This window comes from Musca domestica, unplaced genomic scaffold (genome assembly GCF_030504385.1).
Source record: "Musca domestica strain aabys unplaced genomic scaffold, Musca_domestica.polishedcontigs.V.1.1 2, whole genome shotgun sequence".
NCBI lineage: Eukaryota > Metazoa > Arthropoda > Insecta > Diptera > Muscidae > Musca > Musca domestica.
This window is the reverse complement of record NW_026712249.1, coordinates 47913988-47927984: the sequence shown is the minus strand read 5'-3', so window position 1 is coordinate 47927984 and position 13997 is coordinate 47913988. Positions and strand designations below refer to the sequence as shown.

General features: G+C 33.5%; 1 protein-coding gene across 2 annotated transcripts in view; it reads left to right on the top strand.

Moving 5' to 3' along the window:
- Positions 1–13997, top strand: part of LOC101887557 (mastermind-like domain-containing protein 1) — a 285577-nt gene that overhangs the window by 218092 nt on the left and 53488 nt on the right. Inside the window, exon 1 of one of the 2 annotated variants that reach the window (XR_009342036.1) lies at positions 3987–4594. The exons of the other annotated variant lie outside the window; for it this stretch is intronic. The gene's annotated coding sequence lies outside the window, so the exon portion shown is untranslated. Of the gene's footprint in view, positions 1–3986; positions 4595–13997 lie in introns of those variants that run through there. 2 annotated transcript variants of the gene reach the window in all.

Genomic DNA, 13997 nt, shown 5'->3' with positions numbered 1-13997 from the left:
GTAGGTAGGTAGATAGGCATGATGCCTACATAAAGGCAGACACTTTGGCGATGGGGAATCACAAACAAAATCAATTTATCACAAGTAATTCTTGGAAAAAGACATATTAAATCATAATTTTGAATGGGCATTAAATTAGGCAATCGGAATCATTCATTGTTTTTATGCGTTAGTCAAGCTACAAAAAAATCACGTGTCTAAATCAACGATTTTCACACGTTTCCAAGAATTCGTTTGCGAATAGTTTACACGAGCAGAAAATTACGGTAATTTTGAATTTCAAACAATTATGTTGTGGGAACATAATTAACAAGGTTAATTTTTGACACAGATTGCTACTGGGGTATGGAATTGGGACTTGTTTTTTTTTTTCTATTTTTATACCAAATCGCTTTTAGTTGGCCCTTGCATAGAAAAACATATTGTTGCAGCATTACGCAGATGAACGTAACCACAATTTATTTATAACATAAAGACCGAAAAGAAAAGAAATAGATCTATAAGTTGTCATATTTTATTAAAACAGAACATGTGAGTATTTATCTGCACACATGGGTGCAGATGTAAAAATAATGAAGCGTCTGTTAATACAAAAGGTGACCAGATTGAACTCAATTTAGAATAGAATAAATGCGGTTTTCAGAGCGTTAGATCATAATGTGCATATAATAATTAGTACAAGGTAAATGCAAGCACTTACGTTTTCTTAAAAATAATAGAAATGTCAACTTTATTTCCATATAAAAATAAATAAATGAACGACGAAATATAATAAGTTTAAAATAGTTTTCTGAAAACGATCCTACGTTAAAGGAATATATATGTGTTATTTTTTTGAGCCCTCAGCCATATGACTAAAGAGTTTATAAAATTTGAAACGGCCAAAACGTGCCTCGTCGAAATAAGGGTTTTAGACTCTGGGTCTCTTTGGACCTATTTCATTTAAGGACATTTGGATATGATCCAGCGATGTCCCTTCGTCTGGTTGGCAGGTGCGCACGATAATTATCGAAGGGAGTATCCTATTTAATTCAAACATGGTACATCGTAATATTATTATCAAACAATTCGGAGATGGGCACTATCGGTCCACTCCTTCTAGAACCTCCTCCACAAAAGTTCGAAATTTTCCAAAAAAAAAATAAATAAAAAAAAATGCTGCATAGAAATAGAGAGGATAATCCGATTTCAACTCTTACTAATTGAATCAGGGCTAGGTCAGGTATGAAAGTGGACAATATCGGGGCACTCCATCAAGTATCTCCCCACAAAGGGTCAAAATTTTGAATAATTATATCTCAAATTAAACACATCACAATATTTTTGTAAACCCAATGTCGGGTGTGAAGATGGGATATATCGGTCCACTCCTTCTTATATCTCCCCTACAAAGGGTCAACATTTTGAGTATCTGTGAAGCAAATAAAACACATGATAACATTCTGATTGGGATAGTGTAATTTCTTCATATATGGCTGGAAAACCACGAATGGCTATCGTTAGAGTACTCCAACATTTAAATGTGAATAAATCTTTTGTGTCTCGTACCGACGTTAAGGTAGTGGAAGTGAACGGAAGAAAATAGCAACATCAGCTGAAATGGTTCGAAAACTAAAGAAGCGACTTGATCGAAACCCTCGTCACAGTGGCCGAAAAATTGCTCATGAGCTGAACATATCGCAATATTCCATTCGGCAAATATTGAAAAATGAGCTCGGTGTAAAGCCATTGAAATTCCAAAAAGTGCAAGCACTTACACCGCAACAGAAAGAAAATAGACTCAAAAGAGCTAAAGAGTTGCTTCGCTTGACCGAAAGTGGTGAACTGCCGAATTTCGTTTTCTCCGATGAGAAAACATTCGTTGTCCAGTTATTTGTAAACAAGCAAAATGATCGTGTTTTCTTGCCAAAGAGGTAAGCTGAAAATGTGCACCTTCGGTTGGCCACCAGAACTCAAGCGGCGGCCATGGTTATGCTGTGGACCGCCATAACAGCCAAAGATCGCTCTCCGCTCTTATTAATTGACCGTGGCATCAGAATATATGCCGAATATTATTGCGAAAATATTCTGAAGGGTGTATTAGAGCCTTGAACATGCAAACATTTTGGCCGTAGGCTTTGGACAATCCAACAGGAATCAGCACCATCGCACTCAGCACGCGCCACACAAGAATGGTTACAAAATTAGGTCCCTCGCTTCATTTCCAGTGCACTATGTTCACCAAAATCTCCGGATACCGGATTGGAGTAGTTTGGAAAGCAAGGTTGACACTAAAAAATACCAAATTGTCGATCACCTCAAGCAAGCGCTTCTCCAGGAATGGGCCAAAATACCGCAGAGCAACAATCGGGCAGCGTGTGACGGATTCATTGGCCGTTTGAAGGCCATTCTTTTTGCCAAAGGTGACCAATTCGAATAAATCTAAACTTATTCTAAAATTTGATGCAAAAAATTATGGCATTTGACTTTGTTGCAGTTTTTTTTATCTCACCCTGTATACGAAAAATAGGGAGTTTCCGTTAAATTGGGACCTATGCGAAGACTTGGTGCTGTATATGAAATTTGTGTCATAGGTAATTACGATATTTAAATACGAAACAATTCCGGTGAATAATGTCGCAACAATCATAAAAATACCGAATATTAGGAGGTACTGTAATGTGGGACCGATATGAAGACGTAGACCTGCATACACAATTTTCGGTGACAGGCTGTAGTACCCATTTGGGACTTCAAATACAAAATTTGAAAGAATGTCGCCAAAATCTTCAAAATACCGAATATCGGAAGGTGCCGTTTTATTGGGGCTATATGAATACGTGTAGTAGCCATTGGGAACCGAAAATTCTAAATTTGAAACATTTCCCGTGAAATGTGTTACACAAATCATTAAAATACCGAATATGTTGAGCTATAGCAATATGGGACTATACCAAAATTTGGACTATACTGACAGCTCTAGGCAAGGACATTCCTTACATAAGAGGAACACATGCTAGAAATCTGCAGCGAATTCAGGTAAAATTGTGGCAAAAACACCAAAAAAAAAAACTTAAATCTGTCGCTACATTTATATGGAGCCTATTCAAAAACGTGGACCCATATAGCCCATTTTCAATTAGTCTTGCTTAAAATATACCCAAGTAATATTTTATCAACCTTCTTCATTTTTTTCGGAATCTAGAGTGATTTCCATAGAAGTACGGACATCGTTAACATAATTTTATGCCTATTAAGAATATATATACTTTTCGGGGTCTAAAATGTATATTTCTCGGTGTCATAAACGGAATGACAAACTTAATATACCCTCCATACTATGGTGGAGGGTATATAAACTTGCAATATAACATGAACCATGTAGAAAAGTGCTGTATTCGTTCTCCCTTAAATTAAGTCGTTTATGATTTTGTTCACTTCTATTCTAATTAGATTTATTGAAATTTTCCATGTTTGAGTTTTAATGACGATCTCTTACCATAAAAATAAAAAAAGCTAAATCTCCTCTATATCTCTTACCTATTGTTCTATCTCAGATACTCAGAGTGTTTAGGTAAAAAAAAAATCTCACGGTTTCCGATGGATGTATTATCTCTGTCAATTTCTCATCCACAGGCTTTGGAAACGTGTTTTCCGATATTGTCTCTGCAAAGGCATTGTGTACCTTTTTGTACAAAATAATTTCAGAATTTTATGATTAACATAATTATGCTTCGTTTTTACCAATGACGTTTGCAATGATATTGCCAATTTATATTGACATAATTTTGTTACAAACATAATTGTTCGGATTACCCCCAACCATATTTTGAATAACTAAAAAAAGTCTCATTATCTAGTTCCCAAAGAGAGAATTTTTTTCAGAAACGAAAAAAAAAACAATTATTAACTCTCATGAGTGATCGACAGAGTGCTTCGCAACTACATTTGGGAGGCATGAAAACACAGCGACTTGTTTCCCACTTAGTTTTATTTCTACAGCAGAACTTATCGGTTGTCGAATGCTTTACCGAAGCGAAGACAAAAACTAAATAAAAAAGAAACAACAATAATACGAAATTCTAGCATCAATCAGCCAAACAAACAAGCAGACAAGAAAACCATTGCAAGCTTATGTGAATTAGAGAAGAAGAAAGAAAAAATAAAGCCCTTTAAAAGCAAAACAAACATCGCTGGTGAAAACGAAACGAACAAAATAAAATAGTGTGTTTACAAAACTAATTAAATAAAGAATTGGTCATAAAAAACACGCCGAATAAAGAGCAACACATAAACACATTTTCAAAGGTAGGAGAGTTTTTGTTTTTCGATTTTCTTTTTAATACTGCCTTGCACGCGTGATCTAATTTTGTTCCCGGAATGTGCCGGTATCTTCACTGAAATCGATGTGACTAGTCCAAATCAATAAATCATACGACCATACGACCCTATCAAACATATGTTCAAACATATTCTCGTTCGTTCGCCCGCAGACAACTGAGTCATTTAAATTTAGAATTACGTGCGAACGAAGAGGCAAGAACAATTCTATTTTTCCTTCCGTCACATTTGAAGACAAGCAAAAAATTATTGAGTAATCCCTGCTAATATACCGGTAAGTAAAAGTTCTTAAATTTTAATTGGCAACGAAGAGTGTTGTAAATGTGATGTGATTTTGTGTAGGTTTGACGATTTTATTTTTATTTTTTTTTTTTTTTTTGAAGAGAAATCCTCTGTTTGGGTTTTTGTGGTTTCGATTAATTTGTAAATGAGTGAGACTAATTAGAAAAATATATATTTAATTTTAGGGATTAACTGGTATTAAAAATTGATCCGAATACCTACAGGCCCACCGATACACTGAGGTCCCAAAAAGTAGTACATAGAGGTTGATATAAAAAAAAAACTGCAACAAAGTAAAACACCATAATTTTTACATTTTTATACCCTCAACCATAGTATGAAGGGTATTTTAAGTTTGCCATTCCGTTTGTAACACTTCGAAATATTCATTTTAGACCCCAAAAGGACATAGCAGCAAAAAATTCTATATCGCTTTAGCGATGTCCGTCCGTCTGTGGAAATCACTCTAGCTTCCGAACGAATTTAAGTAGATTGATAAAATTTTACTCAAATGTTTATTGTGTCTGCAGGACTTTTGGTATTAAAAATGGTACCTCCATATTTTCGGTATTTTGATGATTTTAGCGACACTATTCATCTGAATTGTTTCAAATTTAGTATTTAAAGTTCGTAGTGTTTACTACAGCCTAAGACAGAGAATTGACTGTGTAGGCCCACGTCTTCATACAGCCCCCATATATCGGTACCCCCCGATATTCGGTATTTTGATGGTTTTAGCGACATTATTCACCAGGTTGTTTCAAATTTGCTATTTGAAGTTCGTAATGAATGCTACAGCCTATAACAGAAAATTGTCTGTGCAGTCTGTGCAACTCTTCTTATAGCACCCATATAACGGTAACTTCCTATATTCGGTATTTTGATGATTATAGCGGCATTATTCATCGGAATTGTTTGAAATTTGGTATTTGCCGTTCGTAATTGATACTGCAGCTTAAGGCAGAAAATTGTCTGTGCAGCTCCACATTTTGGTATAGCTCCTAAATATTAGTACCTCCCTATATTGATGATTTTAGCTGCATTATTCACCGATTTTTTTTTCAAGTTTCGCATTTGAATATACAAAAATTGCCTACGCAGGTCCACATCGTCGTTAAGACCCTAATATGACGATTACATTTGATATTTTTAAGATTTCAACAGAATTTTTAACGGATTTTATTTATTTATTTATTTTTTTTTTTTTTTTTTTTTTGAAAATTGCTAAATACGTTCCAAATGGTGGATTGTATTCAAAGTTCGCAGACCTTGGCCCGGCCGAACTTACAGCTTTTTTAATCTTATTGAATGAAAGCAAAAAATGTCGGAAGTAACATCAAATTTTAGAATAAGTTTAGATTTGTTCGAATTGGTCACCTTTGGCACGAATTACGGTCTTCAAACGGCCAATGAAACCGTCACATGCTGCCCAAACGTTGCTCTGCTTTTTTTGACACATTTCCGGCGAAGCGCTTACTTGAGGTGATCGACACATTGTTATTTTTCGGTGCCAAACTTGCTTTCCAAAATACTCCAGACAGAATAGTCCAAGGGATTGGTATCCATTGTGCCCTGGAAATGAAGCGAGGAACCACATTTTGTAACTATTCTTGGGTTACGGGTGCTGAGGGCGATGGTGCAATGTCCAAGGTCCGCGCGCCAAAATTTTTGCGTGCCCAAGGCTTTAATACACCCTCCAAAATATTTTCGCGATAAAATTCGGCATTTATGGCAGCCATTTTAACAGGTGTAGGATAAGTAGCTTAGAAAATATAGTATTCTATTTTCATGGTTGAGAGAAATATTTAGATATAGCAAGATGTAAAGAATCGCTGACCCCTTTGTGGGTGATTACAGCAGATTGTTTGTTAGTATGTGTGAAATTTAAAGAGAATTTGATGCCTCTTTCGCTTTCTTTGAGCGTTTTGTTTTTCAAAATCTTGAATGTGGGGGACCTACCAGAAAAATGGACCGATCTCTACCATCTTTATAACAGACCTTGTGCTGATGGAAATATTGATATGTACCAAGTCTAAAGGGAATCGGATATTATTTTTGCGTTTTATGAGCTTCAAGGGTATTCAAAATGTTGACCCCTAGTGCGGTAGGTACGAGAAGAAATGACCCGATCTCTACTATATTTATAACACATCTTGTCTTGAAAAAAATGTTGAAATGTACCAAGACTGAGTGGAATCGGATGTTAATTTCGCGTTTTATAAGCTTCATGGATATTCCAAATTTTGACACTTTGTGGGGGAGGTACCAGGTATTTTCAATCTTTACAGCAAAGGTATATTCCATCTTCACAGCAAATCCTGTGTTAGTGAAAATGATGGGATGTGTGATGCATGAAGACAACCGGATGCTTATTTCTGATTTTATAGACGTTTTGGTTTTTCAAAACTTTGATCCTTTGTGGAGGAGGTACCAGAAGGAATGGTCCGATCTCTTCCATCTTTAAAAAACAGACCTTGTGTTAATAAAAATATTGCGATGTGTTTAATTTGAAGACAGTCCGATTGTCACATCTTATAAGAGTTATAGTTATTCAAAATTTGACCCTTTTTGGATTAGGAGCTTGATGGAGTGTACCGATATTGTCAGTTTTTTCACTTGACCTAGCACTGATGTAAGTATAAGGATTTGCAAACTTAGAGCAATACAGGATTATGCTTTATCTTTCTTTGCAGTATTTTTTTTGTAAAAATCGACCTTTTGTATGGGAGGTACCAGAAGGAGTGAACCGATAATGCCCATCTCCGAACTCGATCTAAATTTGATAATAATATTAGGATGTACCAAGTTTGAACAAAATCGAATACTATCGAAAAGGATTTGGTCCAAAGGGACGTAGGGTCTAAAACCGTTATTTCGATGAAGCACGTTTTGGCCGTATCAAATGATGTATACCCTCTATAGCCATATGGCTGAGGGTATAAAATGTGATGTATCGGATTGGATTCCTATAAAGGAATATTTTGGTAATATGACTTAATTTTTCAACGAAATTTTCTGTAATTCATTAGTTGAAGTTTAATAATGAATTCCTAAGGTTTTGGAGAGATGAAAGGTCCTCAAATTTCTTAAATATTTTTTAAGATCGACGCCTCTTAAAATATTTTTATAAAATGCACGTTTGCTGAAAATCCATGAAGATATATAATTCTATAAAAGACACATAAAAAAACAATTTTTGAGATCCACGTTCATGGAAGAAACTTGAAATAATATTTTTATAAAATCCATATTTGTGGAAGGTCCTTGATAAAATATTTCTATAAAATCCTTGTTTATGGAAGATCTGTGAATATAGATTTCAAAAAAACGACGTTTATAGAAGTTCTTTGAAAAAATATGTTCATAAACATCAGGTTTATAGCAGGTCCTTAAAATTTTTTTTTTCTATCAAAACAACTGTTATAAATCCTAAAAAGATGTTCCTAACAAATCCAGCCTGAAAAAAAAAATTCTATAAAGTGTATATTAAAAAAAATCTTTCTTTAAAATTAACTTTTATAGAAGGTCCTATAAAATAAAAATTCTCTAAAATCGATGTTAATAAAAGTTCCTTGAAAAAAATTTAAAAATTTATATTAAGTCCACATTTATGGAAGTTTTTTGGTATGGTTTTCATGGAAGGTCATTTGAAACCAGTTATAAAAAATCCACTTTTATTGAAGATCCTTGAAATTATTTATTTTCCAAGGTTTATTTTCAAAATACACTATATTTTTTAAAGTAGCAGAATACTATCAAAAATCCCCAAAAGTTGACCAGAAGAGAACTTTTTTATTATTTATTCCCTTTTTGTATTTTTTATTATTATTTCTGCACATAACTTCTTGCATAAATAAATTCTCAAATTCATACATTCCAAACATTTTCAGCGTTTTTGCTGAGAACAGCACAATGACAACACTAACGCGCAAACAAACAAACGCTTCACATTTTTTTCGTATAGCGCCTCGCGTCTTGTTTGTTATCTCACAACAAGTTTCTTGCTTTCGAAAATAAAGAAGCAAAAATAAACAAAATAAAAATACAGGTGTTTTATTGCATTTCTTTGACCGTCTGCGGTGATCTGAATTCGCCCAAGGAAAAAAATCAATCCATAAAAATATGGTGGTCTAATATTTCTTTGATTTATTGTTACATTTTACAATTTGAATAGTTTACTTCGTGGTGAAACATTGTTGTTCATTCAGTTTCTTTTCGAATCTTTTCTTTTAAAGTTACAAATTGTCTTGTGTTTGAGAATTTTTCGTAAGGATCATATCAGGAGGTAAGTGAAAATATAAAATATATATATAAGCAACTACAGATTTCAAATTGGTGGTCAGGATGTAACAATTCAAAAATATTAATGTTTATATATTAAGGACAAATTTCTCTTAAATAAAGGACCTCCGCTTTTTTTAGGGTCCTCGAAAAAAATATTTCTATAAAATCCACATCTGTAAAAGATCCATTGAAAAAATATTTTCTTATAAAATTTTCATTTGTCGAAAATCTTTCAACAAATATGTTTATAAAAAACGTGTTTATAGAAGGTCCAGTAAAGAATACTTTTATAAAATTAACGAAGATCCTTATATTTTTGTCCACGTTAAAAAAAGAAGTTTTGAAATTTCTTAAAAGAATATTTTCATGTAAAAGGTTCTGAAATAATATTTGTTATAAAATCCAGGTTTAAAGAGGTAATCGGAAAAAATATTTTTTATTAAATACGCATTTAAAGAGTTACTCTGAAAAAATATATATTTTTTTTAAATCCACGTTTACAGAAGTAGCCTAAAATATTTTTTTATAAAATCCACGTTTACAGAAGTAGCCTAAAATATTTTTTTTATAGAATCCACGTTTACAGAAGTAGCCTAAAATATTTTTTTATAGAATCCACGTTTACAGAAGTAGCCTAAAATATTTTTTTTAATCCACGTTTAAAGAGGTACTCTGAAAAAATATTTTTTAAAAAATCCACGTTAAAAGAGGCACTCTGAAAAAAATATTTTTTATAAAATCCACGTTTACAGAGGTACTCTGAAAAATATATTTTTTATAAAATCCACGTTAAAAGAGGTACTCTGAAAAAGATATTTTTTATAAAATCCACATTTAAAGGGTACTCTGAAAAAATATTTTTTTTTATAAAATCCACATTTAAAGGGTACTCTGAAAAAATATTTTTTTTTATAAAATCCACGTTTAAAAAGGTACTCTGAAAGAATATTTTTTTATAAAATCCACGTTCAAAGAGGCACTCTGAAAAAATATTTTTTTTTATAAAATTAACGTTTAAAGAGGTACTCTGAAAAAATATTTTTTATAAAATCCACGTTTAAAGAGGTACTCTGAAAAAATATTTTTATAAAATCCACGTTTACAGAAGTACTCTAAAATTTTTTTAGAGAATTAGTTAAAAAAATATTTTTTGTAAAATCCACGTTTACAGAAGTACCCTGAAAAATATTTTTATAAAATTAACATTTATAGAAGGTCCCTAAAAGAATATTTTGCATAAAATCCACATTTATGGAATGTCCCTGAAAGAATATTTTATATAGAAAGCCCTTGAAAAATTATTTTAATAAAATCCACTTTGAATTTTTTTTTTACAAAAATCCAAGTACTTACAGAATTGCCACCACGAGCCACACTATGTTTAGAAAACTAGAGCTAATTTTTGTACAAACAATAAGAAAATACTAAGAGTTTACCGACGTATGAACATAGGTTCGTAACAGTGGCTGACGACATGGTGTATACAACTACCAATCGGAAGATCGCCAGATCAACTCACACAAATTATAAAAAAAACACACAAATACAAAAGCAGCTAAGTCCGGCCGGACCGAATTTTTCATACCCTCCACCATTTGGAAGGAACTTGAAGAAAATCTGTGAAATAATGTCTCTAAAAACATCAAACCTGGGACAAACGTGTAATACCCTCCGCCATTTGGAAAGAATTTAAAAACATTTCAAAAAAAGTCCATCGAAAAATAACGCCTAAATGAAATAATTAATATTTTGTCATAGTCTGTAGTACCCATTAAGATCTTAAAATATGAAGTTTGAAACAATACCTGTTTATATTGTGTTTAAAACCATAAAAATACAGAATATTATGAGTTACCGTTATATGGGGGCTACACGAAGACGTGGGGGCTACACGAAGACGCATATGTAATTTCTTGTCATAGGCTGTAGTGCGAATTAAGATATTATCTACGAAGACATGAACCTGCATAGGTAATTTTCTATCACAGACTGTTGTAACAGGAAAATGCATAATATTGGGAGGTAACGTTTAATGGGGGCTATACGAAAACGTGGACTGACATCGACCTTTTATGAACTGCCTAATGGCCAAATACATACAGGGTGATATGAAAAAACTGCAACCAATAATTTCTATGCCACTCGCATTGGGGCCACGCAAACATTTTGGCCGCAGACCTGGGACATTCCATCTGAACTCAGCACCATCGCACTCAGCACGTGCCACCCAAGAATGTTTACAAAATGAGGTACCTCGCTTCATTTCCAGCGCACAATGGCCACAAAAATCTTCAGATACCAATCCGTTGGAATATTGTGTCTGGAGTATTTTGAAAAGCAAGGTTGGCACTAAAAAAATACCAAAGTGTCGATCACTTCAAGCAAGCGCTTCGCGGAGAATGTGCCAAAATTCAGCAAAGCAAGATTCGTGCAGGTATGACGAAATGCGATGCCATAGGCGACCAATTCGACCTTGTATGTGAGCAAAATTTTACCTTTCCACCTCAATTCGTTCAAAATATTGCGTGATTACAACCGACAGACAGAGGAACATCGCTAAATCAAATTTTACGCTGATGCAGAAAATATATACCTTGTAGGGTCTATCATGAATATTTCAAGAAGTTACAAAGTTAATATACCCTCCATAGAATGGGGGATATTAAAATGAAGTGTCGTAAAGTTCGCATTTGTTATTTTTTTTTTCAATGCAAGCTGATATTTGGAATAGAAGGTCATATTCCAATTTTTTCAACTGAACTAACCACAATTTGGCATTTTTACAGTTTTTAAAATATGACCCAAACTCTGATCTCACAATAATTTTTGTTTTCACATGAAAATTATGTCCAGCCGCACTTAAGGCCATTTACGCTTCTGAACAAAAACATTTTAATGCTTTCAATAGTTCTATTTGATTGATGAAATATTTCGCGGAATTCAAAAAGAGCACAAAACCACCAGCATACTATAACCATATTTTCCTGGCCTTACATCCAAATTTTAAGAAATGAACACATAATCGCTGATGTGAAACAATGGATCATGCAACCCCCTCGACTCTCTCTCACTGCATTTTTTTTTTTTTTTCATCACAGACAAATTATGAAATTCGAAGAATCGATAATTTATTTTCCGCCATTGATGAGTATTTGAATCATATTGTGTTTATTTACATACACGCATATTCACATACATTGTATGAATTACAATAATACAACTATTTATACATTTTATCCAAACAAATTCTTCTTAACGCAGAAAAGATAATTCAATATTATTTAATAGCTTTTTCCACCTGAGAGACCTTAAGCTGAAATGTTTTTATTTTCTTTTTGAAAAAGCGAGAAAGGAAAGACAGAACCTGACGATTCGGATGATGTTCCAATTCTGATTTTATTTTTAAAATATGTTTTTTACGTACTACTGAAACTAATCTAACTTAACCTAGTCGCAGCCACAAAATTGTTCTTATCTTTTTTGTCCCTTCATTCAAGTGGTCTTGGCTACCTACTGGCGCATCTGTGTGTGAGTCATGTCCTGTATTATTTTACACATTATCATATGCGACAGCGCACAAGATCACTGAATTCTACACATGTAATATATTGTCGCAGCTGGGAAACTGATAATTTGGAATCTTCAGTTTTAATTGTTAGAATTTCCCAGCGCCTCAACCGCAGCCAAGAGTGTGTACAAAGTATTTTGTACACTTTTTTTACATAAATGCTCCTGCACTATATTTCAGGATGTATTTGGTCGATCCATATATGTCATAAACTTTGGTGCTCTGTCTGAATGATACAACGTTAATCCATGAGTGGAGGAAGATGGTAATTTTTACTAGAGAGTGATCTTGTGTGTTATACCCTCCAAAAGAGGCTCGACATACGTTTCTTTCAAATACGAGATGCTGGTCCCATCTCTTGACAAATTCATATTTCCAATACTGCCATCTTTATGCATTCGGCTCAGAGCTTTCCTTTAAAATAAACGGTATGTGTCTTGGCTAATGTACAATAAGCCTTAAAGTATGCTTTACAATATGGTTTATATGTGTTACAACACAAAACAAAGAATGCAACCAAATAAATAGAAATGAAATAATAACTGAATTTGAAAAAAAAAATCCCCTTTGTTATATTGCAATGTTGGTGTTACTAAATTTCACTACCAAATTTAATGCAAAAAAAAAAAAAAAAACAGTGAGTAATAGTCAAAAGTGGGGTGCGGCCGACTATATAATACCCTACACCATTATGCAAATTTAGTAATGCTGCCGTAACAAAAAAGTTTATATTGGGTATTTGTAGGAAGTAGATCATACCAACTATGAACCTAATTTCAATGCGCGAATGGCCTCAAACATCATCATCAGGTCTCTAGGCGTGAACTTTTAATGATTTTTCAAAGGCGTGAATTTTTAAGGATTTTTAAAGGCGTGGATTTTCAAAGAAATTTTCAAACATCATCATCAGGTTTCTAGGCGTGGATCTTTAAGGATTTTTCAAACATCATCATCAGGTTTCTAGGCGTGGATTTTTAAAGAATTTTTCATGGGTGTGAATTTTAATGGATTTTTCAAAGGCGTGAATTTTTAAAGAATTTTTCAAACATCATCATCAGGGGTCTAGGCGTGGTTTTTTGAAGGATTTTTGAAAGGCGTGGATTTTTAAAGAATTTTTCAAACAAAGAGACCTGATGATGGGTCTCTAGGAGAGAATGTTTAAAGAGTTTTCAAATAACATCATCAGGTCTCTAGGCGTGGGTTTTTAAGGGTTTTTCAAAGGCGTATATTTTTAAAGAATTTTTAAAAAATTCATCATCAGGTCTCTAGGCGTAGGTTTTTCAGAGGCGTATATTTTTAAAGAATTTTTAAAACATTATCATCAGGTCTCTAGGTGTGGGTTTTTAAGGGATTTTCAAAGGCGTATATTTTTTAAGTAGACGTATATTTATAGTAGTCACAAATCGGGAACTATATCCAACTCTGAATTGATTTTCTAAAAATTTGACGGAGGCTTCTGTACCTCTAGTACCAAATAACATTGCAGTATAGGTGCTGAATTCCGTCGGAAGTGCCAAAATTCAGTTCATTTGGGCTGATATTA